At 37.0% G+C, this 15,652-nt stretch overlaps 1 pseudogene; it reads right to left on the bottom strand.

Moving 5' to 3' along the window:
* Positions 1 to 2,335: 2,335 nt before the first annotated feature.
* Positions 2,336 to 3,551, bottom strand: LOC145068039 (uncharacterized; annotated as a pseudogene).
* Between the last annotated feature and the right edge of the window lie 12,101 nt (positions 3,552 to 15,652).

Below are 15,652 nucleotides of genomic sequence, written 5' to 3'. Positions count from 1 at the left end.
TGCAAGCATGCACAGCATAAATCACATAGAAGAATGCAGTGCAACAAACAATATATATAAAACACTATATCCTATACTCTATTTACCTACTCAAGGTAAAGTACAGTGAGAAGACTCACCTTGCGTATCTCGGTAACTCGTAAATCCCTGAAATCACTAGTGCTCGATCTCCCGAGCTATAGTCCTCCTATACATAAATATATCTCTAATTAACACTTTCCTAACTAGCGTTGACTAACTCTATTAAGTCAACACCGGTCAACTCTGGTCAATGGTCAACGGTCAACCCAACTCGCCGAGTCTGGCGTGGACTCGCCGAGTCCCTACGAGGACCCGTTCCTCTGAATCCCTTCCGACTCACCGAGTCACTCACCCAACTCGGTTACCCAACCCCTGGTTCGAAAACACGGAACAACTCGCTCCAGCTCGGCGAGTGCATTCCATGCATTACCCCAAACGACCTTCTGAGGTCAGATCTGTTCCACTAGCTCATAGATCCTGTCTTTCCAAACTTATTTATCACGTAAAGTTTATGTCTTGGCGCTCATATCACACCTATCGACTCATAAATGGTGTTTTAACCTCACACACAATGATCCCAAACCAAAACCTCCATAGACTCATATAAAGCTTGGACAAAGACACACTCTGGACCTCCATGGGTCCAAATCCAAAACCTAACTCGCTTAAGGGACCATGGTAGCACTAGATCTAGTCACGAAAGGGCTCAATAAGCCCTAAATCAACATGAACATCACCTCAACAGAAAATGGTTCGAAAATAGTACCTCAAACGTGATGTTCTGGACCTCAGATCTTCAGGAAGTTAACTCTCTTGCTTCCTCTTGGCTATAGCTTCCTTTCCCTTGCTAGACAACACCTCCAAGGTTGACAATGGCTCCTTCTCTCACTCCAAACGCTCAAGTTCACTAGGGTTTCGCTCTGAGGGGATGGTGAGCACAAATGACAGGGATAAGGCCCTTTAAATAGGCCCCAAACCTGAGAAATTAGGGTTTCATTAAACAGCGCGGACTCGCTGAGTCCACCAATGCGACTCGTTGAGTCTGGTCATTAATCCGGGTGAGAAATCGCGTCTCTACTCGGCGAGTCTACGCACCAACTCGCCGATTTCTTCCAAAAAAACTCAAAATAAAATGAATAAATATAATACCTGAAATTCCGGATGTTACATCATTATTCTTGATCTTCTTATTAGAATAGGATAAGTGAATCGTTGTTGAGGGTAGTGTAGTATTTTTGTAGTGAGGTTTATATTGTAAGTTGTGAAAACCACCTGTCTGTTAATCCTCAAATGAGATAATAGATGGTGATGTTGGGTATCTTGAATTTTTAGTAGTTTTTACAGACTCTGATTCACGTCATCGATGGTAGTGGTGGCCCCGACTCATAATGTTTATGTGATGTTTGTTGTGCGCCAATTTTGATGGAAGGCATCATGGTTACACCATGAAAAAACTGGATTTCGGTTTTTATAGGAAGAGGGGAAGAAGTGATGGTCTTTCCAGGGACTTTGACGAGGGTCAGTAAATGTCGCCGACGATAATGGAGGGACGTGAGAAGAAGACTAAGAGAGGTGCAAAGATGGTAACGAGAGGATAGCAATAGGAGGTCTCTAGCGGGTCTTTTAGCCTTTTGGGTTTTACTTTTTTTTATTAACTAATAATAAAACAATTTGATAATAAATAAATGACAAAAATGTTTAAATAAATAAATAAGGGTAGAAGAGTCATTTAAACTAGGTGAGAGACAAAAAAAGCAATAAAAACACATCTTAGGATGGTTCTGATTAAGAAAAAGAATTAAGGATAAATTTGCAAGTTAACCCAAACCATAGAGACTATTCTTGCAATTTACACAATATAAAATTAGATATTTAATGATTATTATACTTATCTTTTGGGTAATATGTCAGGTCAGGAAAAAAAACATTTTAAGTAATCATTTTGTGTGAATCATGCACATTGAAAGCACATTTCCTTTATTGCACGCCGAAGCACATTTAATGCATTCGGCGCTTATAACTGAAACAACCATTTTCTAACGCGGTTCGGAATTTTTATCTGACCGGATCTGACGTTTTATTTTCTTTAATAAACTGCCGCTTCCATTTCTTTCAACTTTTACGCGCCTGTTCCTCTCTTTCTTTTTCTTTCTAGTTCTCTAAACCATTTGAAAAATTTTGAAACCTTTAAAATCGTTATATAAAATTACAAGAATGGTCCTCGTGTTATGTCCAAAATTGCTACATAGGGCCAAACAGGTTTGGACTAGCACTAATAGTCCAAAAATTTTCATTCTTTCGGTTTTGGTCGAAATCAGTTAAAAAAATCTAAAAATGACGGGTTTTCCCTTTCCCATTTGTTTTTTGCTTTTTCTTTTCGTTATTTAATATTTTCTAACTAAAAAAGTAATAAAATAAAATCTCTCTCTCTCTCTCTCAAACACACAAACCCACCTTCTCTCTTGATCCTAATCCATGAAATCCTCCCGATTCCAATAACTATTGCACTAGAACCCGTACCTAAATCCACCCACAAAACTTTGTTTAATTCTTGACTATGCTTGATCACATCTTCCACCAGATGGATTATCAACTCTGTTTTAGGCGTTGGAATCAGAACACCTTCTTCGACACTTCAAACCAAATCCTCCGATGGTCACATCCTGTAATATTTTGAAACAATTTTCTCTTTTCAATCCCTTGCTTCCATAAAGAGTAAAGATCACCCAAATAAGCTCTTAATTGCAAAACAATGTTGTGTTTTGATTCGTTGACGGTTAGTAATGGTTTTGGGTTTTCTAGAGCATCTTCAATCAAAATTGAGTTCTCTGTGTAAAATTTTGGAGTCGGGGCCGTTATCTAAATCTGTGAAAGATGAACCAATAGATGACGCTAAGGTTTTCGCCCAATTCTACCATTGATACAAGTCAGATAAGGTTCCGCTGAAGGTGTTTGGTCGAAGAAATAGGGAGAAGTTAGGGTTTAAGTGGGAAACGGAAACTGATGCAGAACAATAAATGGGTTTGAACGAAATAGAGCGATTGAGGGTTCTTGATGTGAATGCAGTTGAGAGAGAATAGAGACGTGCCAAGCTCGAGAGATTTAAAATCCAGATGAAATCAAGCTTGTGAAAATATGTGGGGTTTGCTTGAAATCGCAAAAGAATGCTCGCTTTCTATGTATGGAGGGTGAGAAGTGAGTGGGGTTTTGGAGTTTATGATGAAGTGAAGAAGGGGAAGGAGATTAAAATGGTGTGTTCTTTTCAGGAAGAAGACGTACGAGAGAGAGAGAGAGAGAGAGAGAGAGAGAGAGAGAGAGAATTTCTAAACTGTCCTTTTTAGTTAGACAATAATCAAATAACAAAAAGAAAAAGCAAAAAAGAAAAAGAAAAGGGCAAATATGTCATTTTTAGATTTTTTTTAAACTGATTTGGACCAAAACCACAGTAAAATGAAAACTTTTGGACTATTAGTGCTAGTCCAAAACTGTTTGGCCCAAAGTAGCAATTTTGGACATACCACAGGGACCATTCTTGCAATTTTGTCAAATTGTTAATAGTTAATTCATCTTTTCCTGCTCCTCCAAAATTGCATAGTACAATTAGGGGTGAGAATTTCGTCTAGAAACCCGAACCGAATTATACCCGAATAAGCAATTCGATTTGGTTATCGGGTATCTATATTAAACTTATTTTGTTCTCGAGTTATTCGGTCCAGGTTACTCAAATAAAAGCTTACTCAGTTTTAAATACATGACACGGAATTGAAAAATCATTTTCGAATCGTATTTTTCTTTTGGCACCGAATGACCTACATTCAATCGATTTCATCGTGTTTCCCTTGTCCCTCCTTCTGTGAGTCTTACAATTAAAAAAAAAACCTATTGCATTGTAACACCGAAGTCGACTTCCTACTCAATCATATTATTGAAGTCGACTTCCTGCTAAATCATTTCTATTTAAAAACTGAGTGTCGATCCTTCCTCTTTATATTCAAAAATCGACCATTCATTCTTTATCTCTAAGGATTCACGAATTTCTATCTTGTCTAGTCATGAAAAATTTGGTTCCAAGTCAAGAAACTCATGTAAGAAAACAAGGAGAGTAGTATTAGAACTTGAAAACATGATGAGAAAAGAATAAAAAAAGCATTGTTAAACTTATTTGTAGTTTCAGAATTACCGTTCAAGTATGTAGAGAATGAATCATTTATTGAGTATACTAATGCATTGAAAGAGAGTTAATTCATGTTTACATTCTTACTACTCAAATTCTAATCTTTTTTTGCACATTTGAAACAATTATATATATACTTTGCATTATTTTTAATTAACTAATTTGGTAGAATAGACAATTCTACCCATGTAAGTCCACATAGCTTGCAGATCATGTGGTGTAATAAAGTGCCCCTTAAAGTATTGTGTTTTTTATAGAGACTCGTTCAAAGGAGAATTCTTTCATTGCCCGCCTTAAGAGATATGGGTGTTGTCACCAATAGAACTGAATGTGGTTTGTGTATTGGCAATGAAGAAGACACAGAACATATACTTCGGATATGTCCGTTTGTGGTAGATGTGAGGAAGTTGATTTTTGAGTGGTGTGGTATTGTCGACGTCTTAATCTACAATGTGAATGAGTTGACAAACTTGGCAAATAATAGGATACAAAGTACTAAATGGAGGAAAAGACTCATTGTTATCTATTACGGCCTCATGTGGAACTTATGGAAATGTTGGAACATTAGACTCTTCTCATAGGTGTTCACCAAACCATCCCAAAGTGGCGGAGAAAATCATGTCATTAATTTACTATTGGTTGAAAAAAGGGGTAATGGTGGATTTTGTATCATGTGGATCTTATGGAAATGTCGGAACATTAGACTCTTCTCACAGTCTCCACCAAACCATCCAAAGTGGTAGAGCAAATCATGTCGTTAACATACTATTGGTTGAAAAGAAAGGGTGATGATGGATTTTGTAATTTGGTAGATTGGATGTCCTCTCCCTTAACTGCCATGTAATTGTATTTCATGTACTTGTTGTTTTTTCTATTACCCCTCTAGCTCTTGAATTGGGTGTGACAACTACGAAAAACACGTCACCGACCACTATTAGGAATTAGATTAGTCAAATAAATGTAATATGGTGCAATGTAAGTACCACATTATGTTGATAAATAAATTCAAATGTGCCCTTACATATATGAATAATGTGACAAATAGACTCAAAAATATATACGTGAAAAGTCATCTCATCTTATGAAATGGTTAACATATTCGGGAAGTACATGGCGACATGATTCCAAAAATATAAACTTCATAAAAATCTGCCTTCGTATGAAAAATTTATGGTTTTTACTAGATAAAAAACAACTGCGTAATTAACGTTTATGACGTAAAAATAGTACGAAAAGATCGGTTAAGTTTTGACTAAAGTCACAAAAAGGAAAGTCGTAGTACTCCTCGATGTCAGAACTTTGAGATGAAAATGTCAAGATCTTAGCCCATATAGGGAAGTAATGATTTTTATAAAATCCTTTATGGATACTCCCGTTAGGCTAAAAGGTGGAAGTCAAAAATTGACAAAAAAACCTAAAGGAGAGCTATAGTACTAGTTGAGAGCGTCGCGTGGGTATTGGTGGATTTTGTATCATGCGGAACTTATGGAAATGTCGGAACATTAGACTCTTCTCACTGTGTTCACCAAACCATCCAAATTGGCAGAGCAAATCATGTCATTAACATACTATTAGTTGAAAAGAACGGGTAATGGTGGATTTTTGTAATTGGGTAGATTGGATGCCCTCTCCCTTAACTGCCATATAATTGGATTTCACGTATTTGTTGTTTTTTCTATTGCCCCTCTAGCTCCTGAATCGGGTGTGACAACTGAGAAAAACACGTCACCGACGATGATTAGGAATTAGATTAGACAAATAAATGTAATAAGGTGCAATGTAAGTACCACATTATGTTGATAAATAAATTCAAATGTGCCCTTACATATATGAATAATGTGACAAATTGACTCAAAAATAGGTACGTGAAAAATCGTGTCAACTTATGAAATGGTTAACATATTTGGGAAGTACATGGCAACATGATTCGAAAAATATAAACTTCATAAAAATATGCCTTCATATGAGAAATTTAAGGTTTTTACTAGAAATAAAAATCAACTGCGTAGTAGTCTTCGATGTAAGAACTTTAAGATGAAAATGTCGAGATCGTAGCCCATATGGGGAAGTTATAATTTTTATAAAACCAATTATGGATACTGCCGTTAGGCTAAAAGGTGGAAGTCAACAATTGTTAAAACAATCTAAAGGAGAGTTATAGTACTAGTTGAGAGCATCGCGTCGGTATAAAGAGGGTAAAGCTTGGAGTTCGCATGTAAAAGATATAAATTTTACAAAATCCTTTTTGTGCACACTAGACACAGCACACACACTTGCACTAGATTTGCGAAGATTGCGAAAGATGTGGCCAAGCGAGGGAGTAACACGTGGCAACGCCTGGTTAGAGCCACGATGCAATTTATGAGGCGCGCACCCCAAAGAGTGTGGTTTGTAGTTCAAAATTTGTTATAAATAAAAGTGTTTGCAGACCTAGTTTTACACACTTCCCAAGCCTCTCTCCCCCTCTATTCGGCACGCCTTAAGATTGCAAGTGGTCTCTGAGCTCCAGAATCGCAAAGCTACCATACTTCTGCGATACACGCTACTAGGGTCAGTTCACAGGCCCACTTTTACCACTTTTCAAAGTTTCATGGGGGGAATATATGTTAATATGATACATAATCGATTTAACAAAATATTATTATTGTTTGTAATATATCAATAGTATACAAGATGCATGATATGTTAGGATGATATTATGCTCGGTAGTTACCTTGCCAGAAATTTAAGAATAATATTATGCTTAGTCGTTATGCTGCTCAAAACCATAGGATAATATTATGTCTGTTAGGAACTGTGCCCTAAACTATAGGATAAGATTGTACCAAGTCGATATGCTAGCCAATTTCTTAAGGTAACATAACATCTAAATGTTATGTTGGCCAAACCTTTGGATAAGCATTGTATTTAAGTTGTTCCTCTACCCTAATATCCTAAATCAAAAACATCAAAACTATGATAATTATATATACACACACACATATTATAATAATTTTGGAAGAGAATAATATCAAAATAAAATTAAAGAATAAATAGAACAATAAAAGCATACTAAAAGGTTAAACAAAGCATGTTAGATGAGGAGCACAAATTCATCCTTTAACTAACACCAACCTATTGTTAATTCTTAATTGAGTGGGAAAGATATGTATAGATCTATATGCGGTTGACACCACCACCTGTGGTTGCTAGCTACAACCATTGACGGTAAAGTCATAGCAGACATAACTTTCTAAACTACATTACAATGTTCGATGAAGAGTTATGCGGGGAAAATATCTGTTCAAAAGCTCGATTATAGGAACTCATTGTAACAAATGTTGGACCAACCTTAGTAAAAATAAACTATGTAGAGAGGAGTGCCTTGAAATAGTAATAGTATGTAATAATAAAAAAAATTATTTAAAGTAAATTAATAGGATAGTACAAAAGAGTAATATATCTTACAAAGAATTCCATCAAAAATCTAAAAATATAAAACTATTTTAAGTGTTAAACTATAAAAAACTTGTCAATTCAACAATATTACGTTGATTTTTTCAAACCACATGCATTCTCAAAAAGATGAGGAGCTGTGGAGGTAACAAGGTGAAGGAAGGAGTTATGGAGGAAGCATTTGGAAGTCTCATTTATTCTCTTATTGTTTAGCATCATTAAGATATTCTTGTACAACGAAAGATGATGTAACCCCTTTTATAAAATAAATAAAAATAATGGTTACATTATATCTTTTGTGTGTTGTTCAATATATTCAATAACTATGTACCATCATCAGAATGTCGCACATCCGGACGTTTCCACTGCCGCCGGGGGGGGGGTAACATTGGGCGGTGATTCTTAATACAAAATTCCCATTTCCAAAAATAGGAACATCGAATTAAATTCTACTCAGATGGTTCAATGTTTATACCTAATTATGGTAAATAATTAGCAGAAAACATGATCTTACACGCCCCCGACCGGCAGCAGAGACGTTTTAAGTTGTATGTTATAGTCGTAGTTCCTAAGGAATTAGTAGTTCGCTATAACTTGTAGCTCTGATATCAATCTGTCACACCTCCGTCCAACGACAGAGACGTCGGGCGGTGCGAATGCGGGGAGATTGGGCCGAGGCATACAAATATATATAGAACATAACATAAAAGAATATCACAAACATTTCTTTTATTGAATATAAATTATTCTAGGATTACATTGTCTTTAAAAAGACAAACATGCATCCTAAACAAGAATAAAGACGATACGCATGCAATACTAAAATCCAGAAACTTCCTTGCAGGCTTCCTCCATCTTGACACGAATCTCCTCATCCTCCTTTCCACAATTATCCTTCTTCTTGAAACGACTATTCTCTAGACTCATCTTCCCGAGAATACATGTTTTTTTTTTTTTTGCAAAAGTCAACATAATGTTGGTGAGTGAACAGGTTTTTATACTTATCGGCTTTTATTGGGTTATATTATTTTAAGAATCCTTTTGCTTCAAGAAAAACCTTTCCAAAAGTATTTTACTAACCCTAGCTTACTATCTTTTAGGATATCTAGCGATCTTATCTTATTACCTTCCAAGATATCTAACGATCCTATCTTAGTATTCTATTAGGATTTTTATCTAATCCTAACATATTTTATCTACCATTCTGAGGTGTCCCTTATGGTAGTCATACCCTAAGGTGATCTAATGTATTGCCATGAACCTCCATAATCAACGTTGTTTGACTAATTGTTCCCCGCCACGATGTTTCATCGTAAATTGAATATTGAATAATAAGAAAGTTATCTTGTCGGGATTGTAGCTAGCAATCGCAGGTGGGGTTGTCATACCCCTTATAGATCTATACATATATTTCTATCTCTCGCAAGATTAACAATTATAGTTATCTAGGGAATGCCAAATTTAATCAAGACCTTTGGATGAATTAACAGCTCACTAATGCATTGACCTTAGGTATTTATCTTTTATCTAAATCCCTCATAGAAATTTCCTATAATCATTAAGAAAAATAAGGAGTCTGTCACACCCCCAAACTAGAATGGCGGAAACATTTGGGGGTGGGTGACTTCACGTAGTACCATAACAATTGAATATCGTAAAGAAAGTAACACAACCATCATATATATAACAAAAATGTTCATTGTTGCGTAATACATGTTTCCACAAGAATATTACAAATATGATGATTTAAAATGTTTTAATAATAGACGCCTTGGCGTTCCTTCTCCAAAAGCTAGTGGTTACATGTATTACTGATTCCCTGAGAAATACAAGTAGTTTCAAAAAAGTGTCAACAAAAAAGTTTGTGAGTTCATAAGTTTTTTTGTACTAAAAAGTATGTCTTTTTAGAAGAAAATAGATGAATGTGGTTTCCAGAAAATCCAATATTTTCCACATATAGTTTGAAAAAGTCCCAAAAGTTGGAGGGTGTTAGTATCTTTCGTACCCAAATGATGAAGGTGAATTTATACTCAAAATAATGTAAATACTGAATGCATTCATGAGTCACGTAAATCAAGCTTATTTTTATACTTCCGTCTGAGTCTTATAACCATGCTATTGACACAGACTGCCTGTAACAACGTTCTTCAGGTGTTATAGTGTTATGACATTTGTCACCCCAGACCTACCAATCTAATTGTAGCTAACAGTTTAGGTGCGGGATTGTCAATCCCGTATAGATCTATACACAAGTATCACGCTCTGCTTCCAAGAGATTATTGTTTATAATAAAGGTCTTGAAATGCATACTTGAGAGTACGTTGAAGTTGAATATCTCACAACACTTAGTATAAATAAATTTATGAAAAGAAGTCTTTATTTCACTTTAAACGAAAGTATTTCGTTTTTCAAAATGTTTACGTAAGAATGTATGAATAACCCACAAACTATACCCATTACAGTTTTTCTGAAAGTGTGTTCCATTTGCTTATAATAACTCGATGAAATATTAATTTTTCATGCAAAGTAAAATGTTGATATCGAAACATTTTAATAATATAGAAGTTGTGTTTAAATCTATATAAAGCGATATGCTTTTGCATTCTATTTATAGTGCAAAAATACCCCGTACGCTGGGCATACTCTAGGGGTACGCTGGGCGTACTCCGAAGTCGGCAGCGCTTACGAATCAAGCCTAGCTAGTCTGCTAGCCGATGGGACGCGACCCTGCATCTGAGTACGCTGGGCGTACACTTAAATTACGTTGGGCGTACCTGGTATTCCCAACTTCTAAATTCTGTAACTTTCGCGTACGAGCTGCATTGTTCATGTTCTTTATATCCACGTGTAGGTGAGACTATGCTCTACAACTTTCATTTAGACTCCGTCGGCTAGTTTTGACCTTATTTTTAATAGTATGTTTTTAGTAGGCCGGGACTGCTAAAGTCCGTTAAAAATCCATAACTTCTTTATCCGATGTCTGTTTTCGTCTGTCTGTTTACCATCGTACTCCTGTTGTGGAGACCTTCAATTCTCGTTTAGGTTGCGTTAGCTAATAATCGTTCGATCTTTAATTTTAGTTTTTAGCTCCCTACCGCTGTTACGAAACTTAGAAAATTTGTAACTTCTTCATACGATGTCCAATATGGGAGTTCTTTTTATGCACATTCACAGCTTAATGTAATCTATGACTTTCATTTAGATACCTAAGGCTAAGATGCATTTTATTGGAATTTCACTTTTTACGTTTAATAATGTTTACCGGGTGTGTCGTGAATATTCGAGTGGTCGTAATCTTTTCATTATGACTCGGTTTTGAACGTTCTTTATGTTTTTGGAAACCTTGGCACGATATCTAACATTTTATGCATCCCAAATTTAGATTTTTGAACACTTTATTTTTGAAGTTAATTTTGTTGATTCCAAATAGTTCGTTGTATTGACTTTTGAGTGTTACATTGATTTGGAAAAATATAGGGTTGTCACATCATCCTCGCGTTAGAGGGAATTTCGTCCCGAAATTTAATCTAAGATAGAGTTTACGGGTTAGGAAAAAGGTGCGGGTACTTTTGTTTCATCTGATCCTTGCGTTCCAAGGTGTATGCAGGTCCTCGCTTGGCGTTCCAGCGGACCTTTACGATTGGTATGCGGCTTTGTTTAGTTTTTTTAATTTCCTGATCCATGATCTCTATTGGTTCTTCTACGAATTAGAGATTTTCATTTATTGCAATCTCGTCCATAAGGAAGACGAGGGTCTCATCGGACAAGCACTTCTTTAGGTTTGATACGTGAAAGGTAGGGTGTACGTTGTGGAGTTCCTGAGGTAATCGAAGTTTGTAAGCCACCGGAATGATCCTGGCAAGGATCTCGAATGGTCCGATGTACCTTGGGTTCAGCTTCCCACGCTTTCCAAAACGTACTAATCCCTTCCAAGGCGAGACTTTTAGTAGGACACTGTCTCCAACCTAAAATACCATGGGTTTCCATCTTTTATTCGCATAACTCTTTTGTCTGTCCCTTGAAGCCTTCAGTCGCTCCCGGATCTGAACAATCTTCTCCGTAGTTTCTCTTATGATTTCTTGCCTAGTGAGAGTGTTGTCCGTTGCTTGTCCTCTTGCTAGCTGCGTGTCACCCACTTCAGCCCAGCATAGAGGTGATATGCACTTACGGCCGTAGAGGGCTTCGAACGGGGAAACCTTGATGCTAGTGTGGTAGCTATTGTTGTACGAAAACTCGACCAATGGTAAATGGGTGTCCCATGCTTTGCAAAAATCGATTACGCAAGCTCTCAGCATATCTTCTAGGGTTTGTGTGGTTCTCTTACTCTGGCCGTCGGTTTGTGAGTGATACGCGATACTCATGTCTAGTCTCGTTCCTAGAGATCTTTGCAGCGACTGCCAGAACCTTGAGGTAAATCTACTATCTCAGTCTTATATAATGGTTATTGGCACACCATGCAATCGTACAATCTCCGTGAGGTATGTTCTAGTTAGCTTCTCCAGTTTATCCGTTTCTTTGATTGGTAGGAAGTGCGCAGATTTAGTTAACCTATCGACAATAACCCAGATGGTGTCGAGTCCCACTTCCATTCGGGTATTTCCGGTTGTTGTAACAATCCCGAGGGTTTTTGGTATTCCACCTTCACTTTGGCGCATGTTAGAAATTTGCTCACCTAGGTAGCAATTTCAGCTTTCATGTTCGGCCACCAGTACAGTTTCTTGAGGTCCAAATACATCTTATCGGAACCAGGATGTATGGAGTATTGTGTCTTATGGGCTTCGTTCATGACGACTTCTCTGAATCCGCCAAACTTTGGTGTCTAGATCCGATTCATGAAGTAACAAACTCCATCATCCGTGACTTCGAGATTCTTATCCATTCCCCTTAAGGCTTCCCCCACCACATTTTCGGAATTCAAGGCTTCTATTTGGGTTTCCTTGATTTTCGTGGACAGGTGTGAATGGATTGTCATAGTTAGAGACTTCACTCGGTGGCCCGAGTATTCCTTTCGGCTGAGTGCATCAGCCACCACATGTGACAACCCCAAAGCTAATTCCGTTACAAATCCCATTTTCACTAATGGAACGTGTTATTATACGTTATTTTATATAATATTTGGAATCGTCAATATCCAAATATCTAAATTTATGCATGGCTTAATTTTATCATGAGAAATATAACTCGTATGTGTTAATCCCGTTTAACCTAATAGAGTTGTATTACCTTTTCAACCACTTCACCCGGGTAAAAAGTTTTAACCCAGTTAACTTTAAACATCGGGTAGCCGTGTATCAGGTGCGATTCCCGAGATATATGCAATGGGTGTGCACAACATTTGAACACTCATTTACTACACACCCACTCTCTCTCTCTACTTTCTCTCTCTAGACTCGAAATCGGCCCCGATTCCGCTAATTTCCGACCTCCAAACGTAAGTACTCACCCTCTATCTTATTCTAGTCATACTTCATTGAATTTTAGGGCCAAAATCATAGGAATCAAGGTCCAAAGAGGAGTTTACGGCCTAAGAAGCTCCTTAGGCCGTAAACCCCCAAAACCATGCCAAAGACCAAGTTTTTCCTTCTTGTGAGTTAGTATACTAATTAAGGCTTATAACTAAAAGAGTTTGGACATTAAAACACTAGAAATTGATGCTTAAAAAGGAGTTTACGGCCCAAGCTTGTGCTTAGGCCGTAAACACCTCAAACACCCCATAAATCTATGTTTTAAGCCCCAAAAACACTTCTAGGATGTTTGGTAAATTAAACTTGACTCCAAGGAACACTTAAATGCATCAAACAACTCCATTTGAGGCCAAAATGAGGAGTTTACGGCCTAGCTTAAGCTTGGGCCGTAAACACCCAAGAAATTGTGTCAAACAAGTCCTTAAACTACCCTAATGCATGAAAGGAATTTATCTAAGGCCTTTGGAAGTGTGTTGTACCATAAAACATCTCATTTTGATACCAAATGAAGAGTTTACGGCCAAGGATGTTCTTGGGCCGTAAACTCCCCAAAAATTCATGCCAAATTGTCCCAAACTCACTATAGGGCCTTCTAGGATTTATCTAAGCCATATGGGACCATGTTGTACAAGTAAAACCTACATCTTGAAGGGTCTATAGGAGTTTACGGCCCAAGAACAAGTCTTGGCCGTAAACTCCCTAAAAATGGCACAAATTATGATGTTTAATCCTTCCCTCTTGGTTCAAAACACACACCACTAAATTAAGGAAGTGAGATAAGGCCCTAAACACACATTTTGGAGTGTCACAAGAGTTTACGGCCAAGCCTAGGGGGCTTACGGCCGTAAACTCCCAAAGAATGGCTTTTAGGCCATAAACTCTAAGAGAGTGAACTCAAGGACCCTCCCGTAAATCATCCATGGCCTTGTACCACTCCCGGGAACCCTTTCTAGGCCTTAAAACCCCGAAAACGACACTAGAATGTCCAAATACTATAATGAAAAGCATAAAATGATTAACTTCTTGTGAAATACATATTTCATATGACATTAGGTTCCTAAAAGGTGCTCAAGTGGTTATTTGGTACCAAACGCTCAATCGACACTATTACCCGATTTACCCGATTCACCCGATTTCCACGATTTCAGGTGAGTTCATACCCCCTTTAATGAACCTTTCAAGTGTTTTACATGTTTTAGGGGGGAGATACAAGTTGCTTATAAATGTTTATGTAAAGTTTTACAGAACGATTTCCGAGTTACGAGGATTAATCACATGTGATTCACTACCCTTAGTTCAAATCACATGTGATTTGTCCCTATGCCTTATAAACGGGTTTCACCCTTTTCAAACTATTTTTAAACAGTGAGTCAGATAATAAATGTTCTTTTGAAAAAAATACTGTTATTAAATCAATTTACTTATAAAATGTAACCACTTTGATATATTTATATAAATAAGACTTGGAGGACTTAGGACCGATATCTCGCCTTATTTCCTGTGCTTGTTTGATTGTGGGCTTAGGGTAGTAGTTATCCGTCCGACTGTCGTTGATTTCTTACTTATATAATCTGTATATCAGTATGGGATACGAATATTACTGCTTTCACTTAATGCTAAAGTCACTAACGTGCTAAGAAACATCCCCACTAAGATAACCATAATAGGTATGGTTAGGGTCGCTACCGCTACTATTCGCTAAAGTCATTACTATCTACACTATAATACTCACTATTACTAGACGATACACTAGTAAGAGAATACACTATGATCAATACTAAAAGATTTCTACACTATAACAATAGAGAAAACACTAAATAAACAATAATACACTAACCCACTATGAGATACTCTATTCGCTATCCACTACGCCCGGAGTGTTCCAGTAGGGAGACGACTCTACATGTATAGATCTATACGGGGCAGACGCTATCACATCCCGACTGTTTATTTCAGTCCGCGTCGTACAGGCCCAGGGATGCCACTACTTCACTATATTGTGCATGACTGGGAAGGTCATGGGATCCTCCATTATCCTCACTATTAGTAATATACAAGGAATACACTACAACTGCTCTAAAATACTACACTAAATGTTAAACCACATCCCGAAGTAAGTAAGTATCTATCACTAAAGGAAGCTCGCACCTCTATCATTGATCACGGGCTTAACTTATCCTATCACATTTGTTATTTGGAGATTTGCCAATGTATTTTTAAAATAAACTGTTTTCAAAGGAATAAAGAATGCATACTTTTCACAGATTGTCACTTACAATGTATTACCTGGAAAATATGGGATTTTCTAAGTTTCTACTACTTATGAACATAAATGATACATCTTTAACACTAATGCTTTGTATACAAAAACTCACACTAAACTCTTATGAACTCACCAGCTTTATGCTGATAATTGTTTTCAAAATAACTTGTATCTTCAGGTCAAAGATAGACAGGTACAGTCGCGGTATTTTTGTAGAAGGTGGAGCACACAAGACCCATCTCTTATTTTTGAATTACTTTTGAGTGATTGTTAAACATTACTAAACACGCTTGT

This window comes from Lactuca serriola, chromosome 8 (assembly GCF_051521515.1).
Source record: "Lactuca serriola cultivar US96UC23 chromosome 8, Lser_US96UC23_V15, whole genome shotgun sequence".
NCBI classification, from domain to species: Eukaryota; Viridiplantae; Streptophyta; class Magnoliopsida; order Asterales; family Asteraceae; genus Lactuca; species Lactuca serriola.
The sequence above is the reverse complement of the archived record's forward strand: the minus strand, read 5'-3'. Positions and strand labels throughout refer to the sequence as shown.